The sequence below is a fragment of the Equus caballus genome, chromosome 20 (assembly GCF_041296265.1).
Source record: "Equus caballus isolate H_3958 breed thoroughbred chromosome 20, TB-T2T, whole genome shotgun sequence".
NCBI classification, from domain to species: domain Eukaryota; kingdom Metazoa; phylum Chordata; class Mammalia; order Perissodactyla; family Equidae; genus Equus; species Equus caballus.
In genome coordinates this window covers 18,971,778-18,986,423 of record NC_091703.1, presented here as the reverse complement: position 1 = coordinate 18,986,423, position 14,646 = coordinate 18,971,778, and the positions used below count along the sequence as shown (strand labels likewise).

General features: G+C 35.2%; 1 long non-coding RNA gene across 1 annotated transcript; it reads right to left on the bottom strand.

The window, feature by feature from the left end:
- Positions 1-7,295: 7,295 nt before the first annotated feature.
- Positions 7,296-9,992, bottom strand: LOC138919371 (uncharacterized). The gene is made up of 2 exons (XR_011429530.1): positions 8,190-9,992; positions 7,296-7,582 (listed from the first exon to the last, which is right to left on the bottom strand). It is a non-coding gene; the product is annotated as an uncharacterized lncRNA (long non-coding RNA).
- Positions 9,993-14,646: the final 4,654 nt, after the last annotated feature.

Sequence of the window (14,646 nt, the reverse complement as noted above, 5' to 3'; positions counted from 1 at the left end):
AGCTCTGCACTTTCTACTCTTCCCATCTTGCCCTATGTCTCTTCTATTTAGCTGTTTCTGAATTGTAGCCTTATAATAGTAAGTATATCACCTTCCTGAGTCCTGTAAATTGTTCCAGGGAATTATCAAACAGGGGGTTGGGCTTTGGGAATCCCCAAATTTGGAGCCCAGTAGAGCAGAAGCACAAGTAGCCTGGAGGTCCCCCCCCTTATGGCATGTAAAGAAGCATGAAAATACAACACATAATGATGTGAAAAACAAAATCATAGAAAAAAAAACAGAAATGGCACAGTAAGAGAATAAGTAGAAAAGATAATTAAACTGCAATTATAAATATACTCCGTCTGTTTAAGAAGGTAGAGAAAAGCACTGGTACTTAAAGAGAAATATGGAAAATATAAAAATGAAGCAAAACAAACTTATAGAGATGAAAAAATACAATGTCTGAGATGAAAAATATATTGGATGGAATTAATATCAAATTAGGCACTGCAGAAGAAAACATCAGTGAACTTGAAGACATAGCAATAAAAACTACCTAAAATGAAACAAAGAGAGAAAAAGATGGAAGAAAATGATGAAAACATCTAGGAACTGGAAGACAACCTCAATTTTCCCAATATAAATTTAAAAAATGGAGTCCCAGAAAGGTAATAAAGAAGGAGGAAACAAAAGAGTTTTGAAAAATAATGGCCAAATACTCTCCAAATTTGATGAAAACTATACACTCACAGTTTCAAGAATCTCAATAAACCCCCAAGCACAAGGAAGATGAAGAAAATGACATGAATGTGCATTATAAATAAATTTCATCAAAACAGTGTAAAAGAAAATCTTAAAGGCATCCTGGTGCCACAACTAGAAGGACCCACAACTAAAAAATATACAACTATGTACTGAGGGGATTTGGGGAGAAAAAGCAGGAAAAAAAAAAAGATTGGCAACAGTTGTTAGCTCAGGTGCCAATCTTTAAAAAAAAAAAAGCATGCTGAGGGGCAAAAGGTGTATTAATTATGGAGGAAAAAATAAGACTGACAGCAGACTTATCACAAACAATGCAAGCCAGAACATAGTGGAACAACAACTTTAAGGTACTGAAATTAAACTATTATCAACCTGGAATCCTATGCCCAGATAAAATATCGTTCAAAATCAAAGGCAAAATAACAACAATTTCATACATACAAAATCTAAGAAAATGCATGGCTAGCAGATCAGCACTATACAAAATGATAAAAGAAGTCCTTCAAACAAAATGAAAATAATACCACGATGAAACCTGGATCTAAGCAAAAGAATGGAAAACACCGGAAACAGTAAATACATAGCTGGATATAAAATATATTTTTTTAAATCAGCTTAAAAGATAATCATTTAAAGCAAAAATGATAAAATGTATTGTGAGTTCATTACATACATAGAAATAAAATCTATGACAAAATTAGCAAAAAGGCCAGGAGAGGTGAGTAGAAATATACTGTTATAAGATTCTTATACAATATATGAGTTGGAATAATTCTAACATGCATTTTTTGAAGAAACTGACAAGCTGATTCTAAAATTTATATGGAAATGCAAAGGTCTTGGAATGATTTTTAAAAGAAGAACAAAGAGGATTTATATTATCTGATTTCAAGACACTATAAAGCTACAGTAATCAAGACAGTGTAGTTGTTATAGACATATAGATCAATGGAGGAGAATAGAGTCCAGAAACAGATCCACACATACATGGTCAATTGATTTTTGACAAAGTTACAAGGCCATTTAACGGGAAAAGAATGCAATGGTGCTAAAATATTCAACAAATGGTTCTAAAACAATTCGTTAAATAGCTACATGCAAAAAAGAAATGAAACTTGATTTTTACAACATATATAAAATAAATTCAGATAAGAACATATAACTAAACGTAAGAGCTAAAACTATAAAACTTACAGAATATAACACAGATAACGTTATAGACTTTGTGCTTGGCAAAGACTTTTTAAGTAGGACATCAAAAATCAAAATTAAGAAAAGGAAAAAATTGATAAACTGGACTTAAAATTAAAGTCGTTTGCTCTTCGAAGAACAGTGTAGTGGAAATGGAAAGGCATGGCACAGACTGGGAGAAAATATTTGTAACGTCTATATCCAACAAAGAATCTGTATCTAGGATATATTTTGATGTTATATAAAATAACAGGAAGACAAACAATTCAATAAAAACTAGACAAAATATTTGAATAAACTCTTCACCAAAGAAGATATACAGATAGCAAAAATGCACAAAAAGATGCTTAAAATTGTTATTCATTAGGAACATACAAATTAAAGCAACAATGAGATAACACTACACATCCACTAGAAATACTGAAATTTAAAGGTCCAACCATATCAGAATAAACTTAAAATGTTTTTTGGCATAAAAACCAAACAACATTAAACAAAAAGACTGATAAATTGACTACATAAAATAAAACACTTCTTTACAATGGAAAAATAAAACACTATAAACATATTTGGAAAACAATATCAACCAAGGAAATAATATTTACAAAACCTTTGATGATGGGTTACCAGCCTTAATTTGCAAATAATTCTTAAAAATTATTTTTTAAAATTCAAAAGCACATAAACTGGCAAGTCTTCAAAGAAAAAAGAAAGTGATCAATAATAATATAAAAAGAAGCTCTTTCTCATTTATTATCAAAGAAATAAAAAAGCAAGCAGATAACATATTAATAAATTGGCAAAATGATTCGGAAGCCTGCAATACTTTATCAAAGGACATAACAGAAGAAAAGTGTGAATAAATAAATGAATAAATATTCTCTTGAATAGAATTGCATTATAAAAACAAATTTTTCTGAATTGTCAAATATTAAATTCAATTAAAATATTACAGAAATTTATTCAAGTGCCTATTCAAAATTCCAATTAAATAATTTGAAAACTTGGCAAAATAAAGCACAAAAATATTTCCAATTGTTGTACAATAAAGCCATTGAGGCGATAAGCTGGTACTTGGGTAGAAAAATATTGCCAATTATTTAGGATGATAAACTATTCATTTGGAGGAAAAAAATAATAATGAGGGACATCATCTCGTTTATTTAAAGAGTAAAATGAAGCCATAAAATTTCTAACTAAAATTTAGAAAGTTTTTTGCTTTAAATATTCATACAGTGGGGAAAATCTTTTAGCATACCATAAAAACACAGAAACATAAAACAAGAACACTGATAAATTGATCCCTTAAAACTAAAAACTTCATTATAAGAGAAAAATACAGCATATTGAACATATTTTTTAAATAACAATACAAACTGAGAGGTAACATTCATAAAGCATATGACAGAAGATTATCTTCCTCAAAAAAATTTTTTAGAATTAAAAAAAGTTATGCCAATCAGGGGCAATTACTCAAAGGAAAAATTTAAAACATGGTCAGCAGTCATGAAGAGTTGTTCTCTCTAACTTATAATCAAAGAGACACAAATTAAAGCAACCATATATCATACTAGTAGATTGGCAGAGGTGAAAAATATGAAAATCTATATTGAAAAAGAAATAGAAAATCAGGCACTTATGACTTGTTCATGAGAATCACAATTCATATGCCCTCTCTAGAGATCATTTTGGCAGGCACCTAAGAAGGCAGAAAAGGAGAAAGGAAGAAGGATGTAGGGGAAGGAGTGAGGGAGGGAGGAAAGAAAGAGAGAAAGGAAACAGAAAAAATAAATCTTCTTTCTCTCTTAAGTGTTATTTAATCAAATTATGGGATAAAGTGGGCAATATCTCACAACTGTTAAAAATAATATGGAATCTTTCTTATCATGAATAAATGCTCGAAATCAGTATAAATACATATGTTATACACAAGTTATATAAAGCACCATATATATAGTATAATCCCAATTACATAAGATAGGTGTGTAGGCACATGGGTGTGTGTGTACACATTCATAGATATCTAAAAGAATTTTCGGCAATGTATTAACAGTAGTTATCCCTTGATGAAAGAATTCCATGTGTTTATTTTATGTTAATCTTTGTACTTTTCTAACAGTCTGAGTTTTTAAAATAATGAGCATGTTTCAGTTTAAAAGTAATAAAGCTATATTTTAGATGTGACTCATCCAATAAGATGAGAGGATTGTTTACTAGTAATGTGGTACTTGATTCAACTTAAGATCACATGTACAAAGTTACTTAAAAACACGTCATCTTTGAACAATTCTTCTATTAAGTTCAGTTTCTTTAATCCACTCCCTCTTCACTTCAGAGAAGAAACAGAAAGCAGGAAGCATTTGATAAAACTCCAAATATGAAACCATTATTTCATTTTCTTTTTAGTGTTTTTACTAACTGAATTTCATTTTCGGTCAACATCCTTTTTGATATTTAGGAAGAGACGAAGTAGAAGGTAAAGTTAGTTATGTCATCAACATGTTTCAAGTATCCACTAGTATCCAAGCAAAGCAAAGCAAAGCGCTAGTTATGGCATGCAAAGGAAAGGAAAGGGGCAGAAAGAAGCAAGACAATGAACATTTATCATGAGTAGGTGGAATGGAAAACCATGAGAGATTCTAAGAGTAGAGGTAAAAACAGAAGACGATTGAAAATTCAAAAGCAAGAACTACAGTATAGGATAGATTTGAAGGAGTAATCCAAAAGAATAATTTAAATAAAGTAAAACATTTATAAATCAGTGCTCATAGCCAGTATTTATTCATTCATCCTTTTGGTCCAGATCCAATTAGGTATTATCTCTAGGTGCAATATTTGTCACTGAGATGAACATTAAAATTAAATATTTCTTGATTCCTTAATACTATCAGTCTTGTTCCAACTATGACCCAGGTTTGTTTCCGTCAGAAAGTGCTATATGATGTCTAATCCTAATCTCCCTTAAATGCAAGAAACATCATCATAGGGATCTTATTCTCATTTCTAGTGTCAATTCTAGGAGGGTGGCTGTCTTTTTACATTAGTGTCTGGCCATAGCATACGCTTTAAATATTAAGGTTAATCTGGATTATTTTCACTTTAAGGTAAATTTAATCAGTATGGCAGATAATGACTATCCTAAACATCAGACACTTCAAAAATAGACATTCTATATGACCATCATTTAAAATGCCTAAAACTTTCACCCAGCCATTCTAATTCTAGAAATTTCCACTAAGAAATCATTGTATAGGTGTATAAAGACTTATTTACAAATTCTAGTGCAAGATTGTTTTCAACAGGGAAAAACAAAAGATATGAAAGCGTGCTAAATATCTAAACAATATGAGGCCAGATAAAGAAATTTGGGTACAGACATTCTATGCAGTCATTAAAATGCTTCAAAGTTATGTTTCTTTAAAATGTCCATTTTCAGAACCAACCTGTGTAGTAGTGGCTGTCATCACTAGGGTAAAGAAGTTCCATAGCTCCCTTTATGTTTATGCTTTTAAAATGTTTGACAATCACAAGCCGACATCCATTCTATATTACACGTAGGAAGGGCTGAATTGTGTGGCTGGTATTTATAATTGTCACTTGAATGCCATCCTCAAATCGACTACACATGATGGCTTGAGTTATCTTCACTGTGCAAGTCCTATTGCCTTGTGCCTCCTTCATTTTGAGTTTTGATCTAAGAATATTTCCCTGGGCCATCTATCCAGGTTGGTCACATTGTGTAATCAACCATAAATGACCTCAGACTGGTCCATTTTTTAAAGTAAGTTTGAGAGATGTTTGGGTATATCTTAATATAGGAAAAACTGTGTGTGTGATTCAAGCTGTCATATTGAGATGTCTGCTCATAAAGAGAACATGTATGGAGTGGTCTTGATGTTATTCCAAAGGGCTGTCATCACATTATCTAGGTCACACTACAAGCAATGTACTTAGAAATTATTCACTCCAAGGTTTTGGATATAGAAGATATTTTGATCTGAAATTGATCATAATACTAAAAAAAGTAAAGTGGAATTGCATATGCCACATTATTGGGCATGATCCAAAACAGATATATTTTTCTCTATCATGGAAAGTAACTAAGAAAGCCTTAGTTAGGAATTCATAATTACTTTGTAAGGTCAGAGATGATCTTGATTATGACCAGCTTCTTTTTAAAGAATTAATCCCATCATAAACCTCTGCTGCAAATTTTTCAGCCAATTATTTGGAACACAAATTTTCAGACAATCTAGTTTCTGGCAGTAATGTTGCATTTACTTAGTTTGGTTCAAGGATTCAGTTTTACCCTTGCCACTTCTCGTTCAAGCAACTAGTCAAATTACAACAAAAGCACAGATGCGGTGATACGCTCTAGTGAACTATTAAAAGAGATTTGCCTAGTTCCTCTGTCATCCACGTTCAACACTGTTAATCGAAAGCTATTTTAAGTCTTACCTTGAGTGATTCCAGCCTTATTTGTGAGAGAACAATACAGAAGCAGAATACCTGGATTTGAATACAACTTACTCATATTTGGCCCTTGAGACTCAGTTTCCCCATCTGTGAAACTGAGATAAGGTCTACCTCAGAGAACAGTCATAGGGATTAAATGAGAATGTGCTGAATAAACCATAAAAATGATGTTATAATGCATTATTGTTTCTATTTTGTCACATACCTTTGGATAGGTATGGCATTGGTGGTCAAACCTCAGCAGAACTGTTAAAAGCATCTCTTCTAGAGTCGTGTGGCCTAGTTCTGCTGCCTCCATATATCATCATTTCAGCTATCTATTATTGCATAAAAATTAAGCCAAACTTAGTGATTTATACAACAACTGTTTCATTTGTTCACAATTCTATGGGTCAATATTTTAAACTAAGCTCGGCTGGGAGGTTCTTCCGCTCCATGTATTGTCAGCTGAGATCATTCACTTGGCCGTATTCAGCTGGTGAGTAGGCTAAGCCAGGCACAGTGGGTAAGACCAGATATGGAGGATGAGGGAAGGTGGAGAGCAGACGTCAAGGTCAACTTTTACATGTTTTACCTTGTGCAGCAGACATAGCTGATAACTAAGATGATACCTGGGGGCTCAATTATCTTGGAGATCTGAGTGCAAGTGCCTTGAACCTCCAATTTCACAGTCTATTGTCCTCAAAAGATCGCTGTAATCCCCAGGAAGCTTCCATTCTCTGGCCTCATTTGTATCCCTTCTCTTCTCCTGCTGTCTCTGCTGTGATCCGTGTCAACCTGGACATAAAACTCAACCCTTCCACTGATTTACACACACACGCACACAAATGCACACACATTTATTTACATCTTGTACAAGATTTCATAACGAAGATGAAGAAGAGTTTACATTTTAAAACAAATAGCTTTTATTGAGAACTTCAAACATCTCTTTTCTTAAAATATCTCTTGGCCTCCTTACCAATCACTATGGAATTTCGCTGTTCCTTCAAATTCATCTCCATTTCTATTTTCCTCTTTCCTTTTCATCTTTCTTACTGTTGGTTCAATTTCCTCCTCTTTCTTCTCTCTCCACTTCTTCAGGACAGATATAACACCACAGTTTTCTGAATTAGGAACAAATCAAATTTCTTCCATTCTGAGGTCTTGGCGCCAGCTGATGCCCAGGTTCCTGGCAGGAGTTAGGAAGGTGGAAAGAAGCATAGTCAAGGCTTTTATCCAAACAAAAACAGTGCTGCTCCAAAAAGAATTACGGTAAAAAAAAAAAAAACTGTTGTTACTTTGAAACACTAAAATAAAGACCCCAGGGAGAGTATTTAAGGTAAGGGGGAGATATCATTCATTCAGTTGCAGTCATTTGAGTTTCAGGTGCCTTTAAGACACCTAAGAGGAGAGGCAAATACGGCAGTGTGGAGTTCTAGGTTTGAGCATACTTGAAGGTTTATAACATCAAATCCCAAGAAAACACCACCATCCTCCACAGGTTTGCGATCATTGCTGGCTCTTTATTTTAACTTGGAGGGCACTGTGAGTCCAAATCACAAATACAGATAACTCTGGCGCAGAAGTAGGTGGGTTCGCAAAGCTTGCAATCGCATTCACTGCTTGCAGTCTCATGAAAGGACATAGGCTTAAAGAAGAAATGATGTAGCAGGACATTCTTTTTCTCACCAAGTTCAGAGGCGTGGCTCTGTCTCCCAAAGTCGGGGGCTCTCTTCTTTTTCACTTAGCTACATTCTCACAAAAGGTCTCACTAACACTTTTAGGTCTCCATTTACCTCCGTGGAAAGTGGCACAGACAATGGCGGACTTGGTGAGTTGTCCTTTACTCAGCATCACATTACAGGAAGAAATTCCATCGTTCTCTTGGTGGTGTGCTACTTAAAGGGTGATTTTAATTAAACTGAAAAATGTCAAACATTAGCGCAGAGGAGGGTCAGCCTGTAGGAAGAGCAGATGAGTCAGATTTATTATTCACTGAGCAGCAAGCTGGTAGCCCTTGTCTTAGAGAGGATTATAAAAAGAAAACCAAAAGTTCATATTATGTATAAAGCCACTATCATTTCTCCTTTTACCAAAGGTGATCCATCCGTACCTCTCTGCAAAGCACACCATAAAACTCTTGCGGCCTCACAGAAGCATTTGTGAATAGAAAGGTCTAGAGAGAATTTTTCAAGCTCACCTTTAGAGTGTGACAGTCAATGGTGGTATTCTCTTAAATATCATTTCTCAGGCTTTTAAACCCATTTGTTTTAGAAATGAAGTATGATATAACTATTATAAGAATATTTAAATAAGAGCACTCCTTGTTCATCAAGACCCAAGATGCTGATGGTCTCCTTCTTCACAGATTGGTGGTGAAGGAAAACGAAACCATAACAATTTCTAAATCTTGGTTCAAGAAGCTGCTGGTCATGTCATTTGTCCCTCCCCCTTCCACCTATATTTGCCCTAGCTTAGAATCCACTTCTTCCTGGAGCCTTCCATGCGCCCAGCTGGGTGAGCTGCTCCTCCTCTATGCTTTTATATCACCCTGTCTTTTTATATCACCCTATACTTTTATCACACCCTGTACCTGTGCCCATCAAAGCCCCTGGTACACTTCTCTATAGTTACCCATTCACTTATCTATCTTCCCTACTAGATGTCCTCCTCCAAAACAAAGACTACGCTTTACCCACCATTGAATCCCCAGCACTTGGCATAGTGTCTAGCATAGGGCAGTTGTGCAATATTTGTTGGAGCAATTAATCATCTTTCAGTAGCATAATTCCATTAGAGCTTGGATACAACCTTGTGAAGGAGGTGAGGAAGCTGACATGGATTGAGTCAATGACTTGCTTCAAGGCTGAACCATGGCCAGATCTCCTGACTTGTGACCCACTGATCTTTTCCCTACTAGGCTGCATCAATATGTGTAGCACACAGAGAAGTTTCTATTCTGCATTCTACTCACTTTGTCTTCTGGGCTATTAAAGCACAAAGCTCAGGGCTTTCGGAATCATAGAAAGTTAGAGCTAGAAAGGGCTCTAGAAACTTTGTTATAGTCCAGCTCCAGCCTTTTCTACAAAGAAATCCAATCCATAGAAAAGTGACTTGTGGCAAATTCTGGTCTAGAGCTCAAGCCTATCAGCACCTCTTGATTTTCTTACCTACCATATGGAAAGGTACAGCAGTATGATACTGGGTTGATAAATGCACCTTTTTGCCAAATTTGAGCCTTCATCTCAGGCCTACTAATGGTATGCAAACAAGTGAATTTGAAAAAGAACATAATTTTCCATTCATCTTTCCACTCTGGTTCCACATGCCGCAAATGGAAACCATTTGGTGGGGGCTATAGGGGTGAGAAGAGATCCACGACGTGCAGTTCGGCATCGCCGCTCAGCAGGGCTGTCAGTAATATCTTACTTAACATACTGTCACAGAATTTTCCTTCAGTGTCACCTCGGTCGCCACTGTAACACTCCATAAGAAATAATGCCATCTGTTAAAATACACAAGGCAGGGAAACGCAGCTGCTGTCATCACACAAAGATGGAATTAACCAACACTAAGCAATTACTTTCCTTTTAAATTTCACAATTAGAATTTTAGTCTTGCTTTATTTGTATCACAAAAGTCACCACAACACTGTGCCTACTGAAGTAACAACACCGCTCTCTTGATGAAAACATGGAGGAGGAGGAGTTTAGTTGGGGATAATGGTAATTGTCACTCTGTTGCCTTTTTTATAAATATTTTTAAAATTCCATTGGGCAGTGTTAATTATAGGTAGCAGTACTAAGAATAATGGGTTTGCATATAGCATTCACATTTAGGCTTTCCTACTATTCAATTAAAGAAAAAAATCACCAAGTGAAGTTTATAGTTGATTGAATGATTGTTATGCTACATATCTGAGATCTTTTTTTTCTCCTTGGTAGTAGAAGATTTTAATGGAGAAGGAAGGGACCCAGCTTACAGGAGACAGGTTTCTAATTTGAACAGAGATGAAATTCTGCCTCTCGGCTTTTATTCCATTCATTGGAAGGAAGCAGATTGCTGGCTAAATAACAGAAGGGTGGACCTATTCAGAGCTTAACTGCTGAGCTAACTCTTCAAAAAGCTGTAAGAGATCAACAATTGCCTTGGCCATACTCCATTATGAGGGTGTCAGCAAGCTGGTGTTTCTCTCTTAGATGCATTTTTTTGCATGGGAATTATATACTATACTTTCGGGGGCAGAGCAATAGGCAAAACCTGTCTAAACTGGTTTTCTTATGGGAAAATTTCTCCTACAGGGTAAAGCAAAATCAGAGTGTAACAAAGGGTTAAACTCTCAACTTTTCTCCAACTTCTGATCTGCTCATGAATCATCCAATGAAACCACATGACAATGATGCATGAGTGTAGAAATACGTAAATATTGGTTGCTTGGTCCTCAAGCAGAAGCCTCAAATATCCACCCTTTTCATAGTACCTTTAATAACTTTTAAATTTTCAATACAGTTTCCATCCATTTGTGTTTAATGACCTTTCGTAGTTGTCTGGTTTATAAACAGAATGATCCATATACCAATTCATAGACAGAGTGGTTCTCAGACCTTCTGGAAAAAACACTTAGGTCTGCTTAAGTTCATTCTAAACTCTGTAGTCAACACATAACGACTTTATATCAAAGCTACTTATTAAATAGCATAGGCTTGGCACTTTATCCCAAAATGTTTTATAAAATGTTATGTTTTAAATCCATATAGAGCCTGACTTCCTGAAGACTATGGATTCCTTCAGGCCTAAGACCATGCCTTATCTTTTTGGGTGCCCCATCAGATATAACACAATGCCATCAGTAATAAAGCCTCAGTGTTTATGGACTGGTAGTTTCAGACTCCAAAATCTGAGATATTTCCATTTTGAAATTATATATGTTAGCTATTAGGTATCTCAGTTGGGATAGGGCAGGGGGAGGGTGTCTAACAAAATTATTCTCACAAACAAAATGTGGCTAAATTCATTACTCATACACATGGACTTTTCCTGGCTCTATTGACCAAACTCTTGACAAATACAATGATGTCTGATGTATTATATGGAGAAAACTCGATTTTATCACAGATTGCAAGACTTCGCAGGTCCTTGAATACTAAGGGCCCTATTTTGGAGAGAGAATTTCAATCTGTAAATATAATTCACAATCAAGGCTCTCAAAGTCACAAAATAGCAATGACCATTTCTCTGATTACTAATTGAATCAGACACTACCAGCACTCAAGTAAAGACCAACCAGACAGAGGAAGCCTCTGGACGACACTAGTCTGCATTTTGTACCACAGGCACATGTCCGGACAGTCTTCAGTTCTAAAAGATGCTGTTTCTGTTTTTAGCATGATTTATGAAAAGAGGAAAGATGATGTGCTAGGCATTATACGAATCTTTTTAACAATACTAATATGCACAGTTTAGCAGTAATAGCATGCATTAATAATGATCTACTTTGTGTCTTTCCTGGCCAGAGCTAGATCCAAAACAAGTTTGCAGCCACCATGTTGAGCTCCTGTATTATATTACCCCTTCTTCTTTGAGCCAAGCTTAGAAGAATGTACAGCAATGATGAAAGTGCATAGTTAAGAAGCTAAAAAAAAAAAAAAAAAGCAAAGATTATTTTTCCCCATGCAGTGTATGAGAAGAGATCTTAGGGGTCTCAGAGAGGAAAATATATACACAATCTGTTCAAATCACCTAATTTCTCATTTAAACCCCTACTTGCCTATCTCACACTAGCTCTTCATTTTTTAAAAATCCCTTGCCTTTCCCATCCTCCTACTGTTATACTCTTTTGGGTCCCATAAACTCACTATATATCCACACCAAGACGCCAGTTCTCACAGACATTTAGCATAATCATTTCACATAACATACGAACATTGCTCAAAAGAACTCACAGGGGAAAAACATATACAAACCTTTTTCCCCTTGATTCAAAGCAGTAAGTAGGGGAAAACCTCTAAGTGTGAATGAAATAAAATTTTTTCCACTTTAGAGTTTAGATTTCCTCAGCTATAACTGCTTTTTTTTTCCATTCCACCAATTTCCCTAAAAATGAACACCTTTATGTAAGTCAAAAGACAGAAAAAAACAGGCTTAAAGATGGGTGGAAGAGATTCGGACTTTAGTGTTAATTCCGCCTCTGTACCCAGGTGTGATATGAAGTGGTACATAAGAAACAACTTAGACTAGCTGAAGACTTTAGTGTTAGCTGGAGTCTCACCTATTCCTTCACAGGAGCACATAGCAGATGGTTCCATGGCAGTCAGGAGGCTTCAAATGAAGCAATCATTTAGTCTGCAACTGGAATATACAGTATTGCCCAGTTAAAAAAATGCTCATTTATTCAGATGGATAAAAGGATTAGCTCTCGTAGGACATGAACTTTTACTTTCTTCAAGTTCCTAAAAAATTTCAAACCTAGTAAACAACACCCCTACCCCATCCCAGCCAAATCACTCTCAAAACCAAATTTATATATATTCCACTTGAACCTGCATATAACAATTTCCTTATACTCCATAATATTTATATGGGTTCTTAAGTTCGATTTGACAATCAACATGTCCTTATGCTTTTGTGTTTGTCCCACATTGTCATATTTACAGTAGAGTAATCACTTATCAGAGTCCGTGTGAAGGTTTTCAAAAACTCCAATCTACAATCAATTGCACTACCAGCCTCTCAATGTTTAGGCAATCTCCTCTCTAACTTTATATCAATTTGGCTTATCCTAAATATTGGATTTTATCCTGTGCACATATAATCATAGGCATATTTATGTAATGTTTTTCACTTTTTATTAAATTATTCAGCCATTGAAAATTGTCACCCATGTAGGCCTCAGATTCCTGAAAAGATACAAAGCAAGGAAATAACTTAATTCATTCATGATTCTGCCCAACTAATTTTCTATTTGCATAACAAAAAAGAAGCTTTGTAACTTAGGTAAACAAAAACAATTTTCACCCTAAAAATAGAGTATAAAAATGGAGTGTGGATGGTGAGGAATTTCCAAATCTGCTGGTCCCACCTATATGTTATTTATTTAACAGTGTGCAAATGAATTAACAAGAATACACGCAGGGTTCCTAGGATAAATAATTTCCATTTCTGTCACTGCCTAGAAACCACCCTTAAGTACCTCCCAAATAGTCATGCTATGGAAATAGGCAATAAAATGAATTAAGGGGATCATCTCTCACTCATGATTCTCTCCTAAAGAAAACAGGTGAGGAGAGAGTAGACAGAGAAAAAGAAAGACATGATGAGAAGGAAGAAAAAGAAAAATATTTTTTCACAATTTATTTTTCATCTTTTTTTAATGCTTTCTACTTGGACATCATGGAATTAAACTTATCTCATGGTAAATTTGTGAATGTCATGGTACAATGCTAGCATAAGCATAAAACTTATGGGAATTTGGAAAACTCCTGAAAAGAAGAGCTACATATGATTCACATTTCATGTTACATAGCCAACCCATTATGTTAAAAAAAAGACTAATCCCTATTTAAATTATCAGCCTGTTTGTGCCCATTGTGCAAATCAACAAGAGGAGCTCAATAAAATATCCCATTAAAATGCATAATTTGTGCCATAACATGCACTGAAATATACTACAAGTCAAGCAATACCTTGGCCAAATAATGTACGTCAAAATCTCAGATTGTTCCTCTGTAGGATCGCACAAATCCATTATAGTTCAAGCAACTAAAATGAAAGTACTTTTCTTCTCACCCTTTGTTATGGACTGAATTGTTTCTCCCCAAAATTCATTACATTGAAGCCCTAATCCCCATTGTGACTGTATTTGGAGATAGGGTCTTTCGGAAGGTAATTAAAGTTGCATGAAGTCATAAAGGTGAGGAACTAATCCAATAGGACTAGTGTCCTTATTAGAAGAGGAGGAGAGATCAGAGATCTCTCTTCATGTGCACACAGAGAAGAGGCCGTGTGAGGACTCAGGGAGAAGGTGGCCACCTACAAGCTAGGAAGAGAGGCTTCACCAAAAACCTATCTGACGGTGCCATTTATTTATGTATTTATTTACATACAAAAAGCCGTACATAATTAATGTGTGCCACTTGATGAGTTTGGAGATAAGTATACAGTCTATGCCATAAACCTATTCATCACCTCCAAAAGTTTCATCCCGCCCTCTTGTTTATTTTGTGTGTGTGATAAGAACATTTAACATAAGATCTA